Here is a 5964-nt window from a genome sequence, read left to right as displayed (position 1 = left end):
TGTGGAAACAACTCTTAAGAGTTAGAGATATGGTGAGAAACAAGTTTGGCAATGTGACCAACCTATCCAACATCATAAACAGTTGCCAAAACAATGGAAAAAATCCAAATCTCCCGTATTTACAGCTTTTTAAATGCTCCAGCTGCTCAGGGTCCTTGGACTGAAATTGTGTGGGAGAGATTAAACTATCCTAAGCACTCATTTATTACTTGGTTAGTCTCTCATTCAAGGCTCTTAACTCAGGATAGATTATGCAGAATGAGGCTCCTTAATACTAACCAATGTGTTCTATGCCAAAGCTCAAATTGAAACCTGTCAACATCTATTTTTTAAATGTCAGTTCTGAGGTAATGGAGTGGCTGAATTTTGCAAGGAGGTCATGCAATTGGGATCATGTTATAGGTTGGTATAGTGGCAACCTTAAAGGTAATGTTTTTTTGAAGAAGATCAAGAGAATGACCTTATCTGTAACTATATATATGATTTGGAGAGAGAGGAATTTGCGTATATTTCGGAACAGAGTTTCGACTCAGGTTTCTCTCTTTCGAGCAGTGAAACTGTCCATTTTTACTAAGGTACTGAATGATAGTATACCTTTACATTTGAAAGAAAAACTGGAGAAGTTGTAGTTTGAGCAGTGAAACTGACCATTTTCACTAAGGTACTGAATGATAGTATACCTTTACGTTTGAAAGAAAAACTGGAGAAGTTGTAGTTTGAAAAGGAAGTGTAGTAACTTGAAACTGTAAAGTGAAGTTGTAAAGAGGATTTCCAGTTTTGTAGAGCTGGAATATGATGTACGACTCTACTGCATCTTTTGGTGATGAATAAAATTCATTTCATTGAAAAAAAAAACATTAGTCCGACCTGCCGGATTCGAACCAGCGACCTAAGGATTTATCTGCGACAAACTACAGTCCTCCGCTCTACCAACTGAGCTAAGGTCGGTCTTCGCTTTACGAGAATATGTGCCTTAAATAAACGAAACTAAGGATCCCGCAAAATAAATGACAATGGATAAATATGGAGCTTAACTGTGCAAAGCTTGGATCTACGTTTTTAACATCTTTCTAGCGAGTACAAATTCCATCAGAAGATCTACACATATTAGGATGATCCACATCGTTCGTGAATGGTTAAGAATTAATGTAATAATAGGATGATCTAAATCGTTTATGAATGGTTAAGAATTAATTTAATAATTTTAGATGTCTTGTTTATAATGTAAATCACTCAAGTTTTATAGGTGCGATTCTAATAGGATTTCTTCACGAAAGATTAAAAATAATTTACTTCCGTTCAGATTTGATAATCAAGACGAATGATTAAATTTGTATGTTTGACAAATGAAGAAGGGTTAAGGAGGTTAGTTGCCGTAAATATCCTATAAATATATATATATTTAAGTTGTATATATTGTTTTTGGAAAGATTACTTCTTAACCCGCATATTTAGGTGGACTTGTTAACACCTCTAAATGAGAGGTTAATTGGCTTTAACCCTTGTTAAGAGTTTGTTAACCCTTTGACAAAATTAACCCGTACGTTTAAATGGTTAAGAAGGGGTTAAATTCCTTTAACCTCTCTCTTAACCCCATGCCAAACACAACCTTGGTCTACATGAGAAATTATTTCTCTAGGTACCGTTTGGCAAAGGGTTAAGAGAGGGGTTAAGGAGACTTAACCCCTTCTTAATCTGCCAAACACAACAAATCTATATAAGGGTTAAAGTGAGTTAACCCTTCATAATTTGCCAAACATAAAAAATATAGAAGGGTTAAGTTAACCCCTCTAGAGGGGTTAAAATGAGTTAACCCCTCAAAATGAGGGGTTTACTAATACTCCTATTTAGATGGAATAAGAGTTAACCCTTCTAATTATAAAGAAAATAGTCAAAATCATTGTTATTCCCAAACACTAAAACTGATCATAAGGGCTAAAATAAAACTTATTTAACGGGTTAATAATTTAGTCCTTCGGATTATCAAATGGGCTAAGTATATTAATCCTTCTCTTTAACCCCTCTTCATTAACCCTTTGCCAAACGGGGCCCTAGAGTATTGATTAAAATTAGCGATATTTTTCACCGTACTACTAATAAGTTTGGGCATTCTACACTTAACTCTATTTTTTTTGAAATTTTTATTAAACCCCTAATAACCTTGGGAATTACACAAAGTCTTCAGAATTTTTTTTTTCAGTTGACCCCCATCAACTACTTTACAATCTCTGTGTGATATGGTCTCTGTTTGCAAACTCAAATTATGGCTGCCGCCGTTGTGGGAGTTAAGTGAAAGAAAAAAAGTCTTGAGGGTTCGTTTTGGAATCCTCAAAAGTTATTAGGTACTCAGTGAGATTTTAAGAACGTTTAGGGGTAAACTGTCAAATGCCCAATTTTGTAGCGGATTTAGTGAAATGTAACTCAAAATTAATGGAGCCAAGGACATCTCATAGTTAAGAAAAATTCTTAGGTGCTCAATAAGAACCAATGTGAGATAAGCCACACCAATAGAAATAGGGTACGTATATGGCACAAAGTACGTGAAAATGACAAGATTGTAGAATTAAATAATATTTTATGTGTTACGAGTCTTATTTATATTAGTGTGGTGTGTGACAACATGGTGCTTATTAATGTATACCTTAGAGTTTTTCCATAGATTAACATTTTTTTTTTGTTTTTTTAACCGTTGATATACCCATAAAGACTATTGGCTAGCTACTTTCTAAAATTAAAAGACTATTGACTACTTTTATAACATTTAGAAGCTTCATGCACACAAAACATTTCCTCCAAAGAAATTAAACTAAAGGAATATTTGAAGACGGGGAACAATAATAGAGAAACTTAATTTAAAATGACGGGGAACGATAGTATCCGTCTTCCTTTGTTTCCTGACGGAATGAAGCAGCTTTAGGTTTTGGCCTCTTTTATTATCTTAAAAAAATAAATAAATAAAAATAAACGGGTGGCAATAGGTGTTGTCCCCTTGCTCCATGGATTACAAAACTAAATTTGTACATGAAACCAACCAACATTATAGTCATATTATTGAATAGCCAAAAATCTCTGAGATGTTGTGGGGCCAAGTTGTTTGATTAAATATATGTCGGTTGCTTCTCAACACAAAATAAATAAATAAATAAAACATTTGATGTTTCCCATCAACAAGTTTAGAATCTTCTGACGAGCCAAAATAATTAATAATAATACTTTGAGCATTGCAAGTTTTTATCTACATGAAGCGAAAAAATGTTAATGTATCACGTTATTATTATCTTCAATACCGTCGGTTGGTTTGAAATATTCTTCACTACACATAGTCATAAATATAATTATTTACTTTTTCGATAAATTGTTTAAGACAGAGGATCCAAAATTGTATTTAATATCATAAACAGACGGATCTACAGATCTACAGATCTGGTCTCATTGGACGCCGACGGATCGTTGTGAGGTACGGCTATAGTAACGGTACCGGAGAATTCGCCTTTTTGAGTCTTCAGATCTGAAGACCAGCGGATCTTTCGGGTGGAGGAGACTTTCCTGCGCTTGTGAGGGGGAGGCAGATCTCGAGGAGGAGGAGGAGGAGACGTACTCCTCAAACTTCTATTGGTCGAACTCATATTCGACCTCTTCAGCCATGAGGATCTTGATCGTCAGCTGCGGCACGACAGTCTCGTTGACGAGACTGTTAGCTCCCACAGTGATCGCCAGCTTGTTTGGGAAGAAAGACGATTTGTTCATTGTTGTGTTCATTACAACTTCAAATGTTACAATGAAAACAAAAGTTAGTCTTTTTATAAGACCTTTACACAATGAAAAGGAAAAAAGTACAACTCTCGTCAAACAGCGCAACGCGTGTTTATCGTCCATTGCTTGCGTGAGATCTTAGCCTGTGACGGGGATGTCGGTATCCGTGAACCACAAGACAATCAAATCAGATCCAGAGCTTCGTCAATTCACGAAGGAATTAAGAAGCCGAAGCAATTATCTCGGCAACAGCGAGATAACCACTCTTCTCGAGATCACCATAACGGGGCAATCTCAAGGTAAAGAACCGAAATGCAGATCTAACGAACTCCTCTTCTTTATGCTGAAGAATTCGTTGAAATCTCCTCCTCCTCTCTGAAATTCGTGGCTCTTCAGTCTTCAGTTCAGCAGAGCTTCGCCAACGCTCGAGAATTCCAGATCTGAAAAAATAAAGGCCCTGGGGCTGTATTTATAGGCTTAGGGACTCCTGTTTTTGGATAAGAACGATCGATTCGATCTTATCTTCAGTTGTAACCACTTAACCACGTTCTTGGATGATATCAGATCAATTAAAATAAATCTAGGCAGGTAACAATCAAAAAACAGCTTTAATCTGTTAAAAACAGCATTTCGGGTCTGCGGACACCCGTGGGTGTCTCGGCCAACCTTGGGCCGAGACACTCCTTGGTGTCTCGGCCAAGGCTTGGGCGAGACACCCTTGGGTGTTTCGGCCTCACCACAATGGGGCAATCTTAAGGAAAAGAACCGGGCTACAGATCTATCGAACTCTCCTTCTTTATACCAGAGAATTTACTGAAGTGTCCTCCTCCTCTCTAAAATTCGTGGCTCTTCAGTCCTCAATTCAGCAGGGCTTCGTCGACACTCGAGAATTCCAGATCTGAAAAAATGAAGGCCCTGGGGCTATATTTATAGGCTTAGGGACCCCTGTTTTTGGATAAGAATGATCGATTTAATCTTATCTTCAGTTGTAACCACTTAACCATGTTCTTGGATGATATCATATCAGTTAAAACAAATCCAAGCGGTTAACGATCGAAAAACAGCTTTAAACTGCCAAAATTTAGTTTTTCTGGTTTGCGGACACCCGTGGGTGTCTTGGTCAAGCTTGGGTTGAGACACTCCCCAAGCCTTGGCCGAGACACTCTTGGGTGTCTCGGCCAAGTCTTGGCCGAGACACTCATTGGTTTCTCGGCTAAGTCTTGGCCGAGACACCTCTTGGTGTCTCGCCGAGGCTTGGCGCGTTATTCCGCGCGTTGTGTCCGTTTCTATTGTAACTTCATCGTCCGATCTCGGAATTACGCGGTTCAAGATGCGTTGGAAATATAACGAGGAGATCTACAAGCTTCCATGGTTGATTCATATGTGAAGTAGACAGGACATGAGGGACGCTTCGTCTTTTGTAAATAACGTGCAGCTCCCGATCTATTCGTGTTTTCGTTATTCCGAAATTCCGTTGCTTCGCATGGTCCGTCGACTCACTTTATGCGTTTGTCGTTATTAAATGAGCTTCTGTGACTCGAATAACAATGATCATCATCTTCTCTCCGCCTCGAGCCACGTGCGGGGACTTATGAGTAATTTTTGACGCCTACAGGCTCGTGACTTACTAACAGTGCAGGCTTTCACAGTAGCTTCAGAATCCCCCTTCAGCGCATCAGGACGTTTGATCAACGATCACAATACATCGTTAGATCCGTCTACCATATAGGTGGTAATGTGCCTACAAGATTGATGGTGGTACGAGAAGAGAACTCAAGGCATCGATTGGACGACTAGTATTGAAGATAAACTTGAAGAGTTGGGAATAACAGATAGAGATAAAGAGTAGAAATTATTTATTAGTTTGTAATTTTTATTTATTAGCTGAAAATTTATGATAAATTATTTTAAAAAGAGTTGCAAATGATAATGATATAGATGAGTAGGTGTTAACCTAGTTGGGATGTATTCATCTATTATGACGCAACAAATACCAAAATAAATTTGTAATTGTTAGTGATTAACTGATTATTAATAAAGAATTTATTTTTATCATTTTAATTTCTATGATTTTTATATTTGTAAATTATATAATTACTAGTGATTAATAATATGATTGATTTTTATTAAAATTTCGCTTAATTTATTGTTATTTACTCTTAAAATTTTTAACAAAAAACGAAAAAAGAAAGAAAAAGAAAATGATTGGGT

At 37.1% G+C, this 5964-nt stretch overlaps 1 non-coding gene across 1 annotated transcript; it reads right to left on the bottom strand.

The window, feature by feature from the left end:
- Positions 862-948, bottom strand: TRNAY-GUA. The gene is given in 2 exon segments: positions 862-897; positions 912-948. It is a non-coding gene; the product is annotated as a tRNA-Tyr (tRNA).

This window comes from Asparagus officinalis, chromosome 5, assembly GCF_001876935.1.
Source record: "Asparagus officinalis chromosome 5, Aspof.V1, whole genome shotgun sequence".
Lineage (NCBI taxonomy): Eukaryota > Viridiplantae > Streptophyta > Magnoliopsida > Asparagales > Asparagaceae > Asparagus > Asparagus officinalis.
This window is presented reverse-complemented; position numbering and strand designations above follow the sequence as displayed.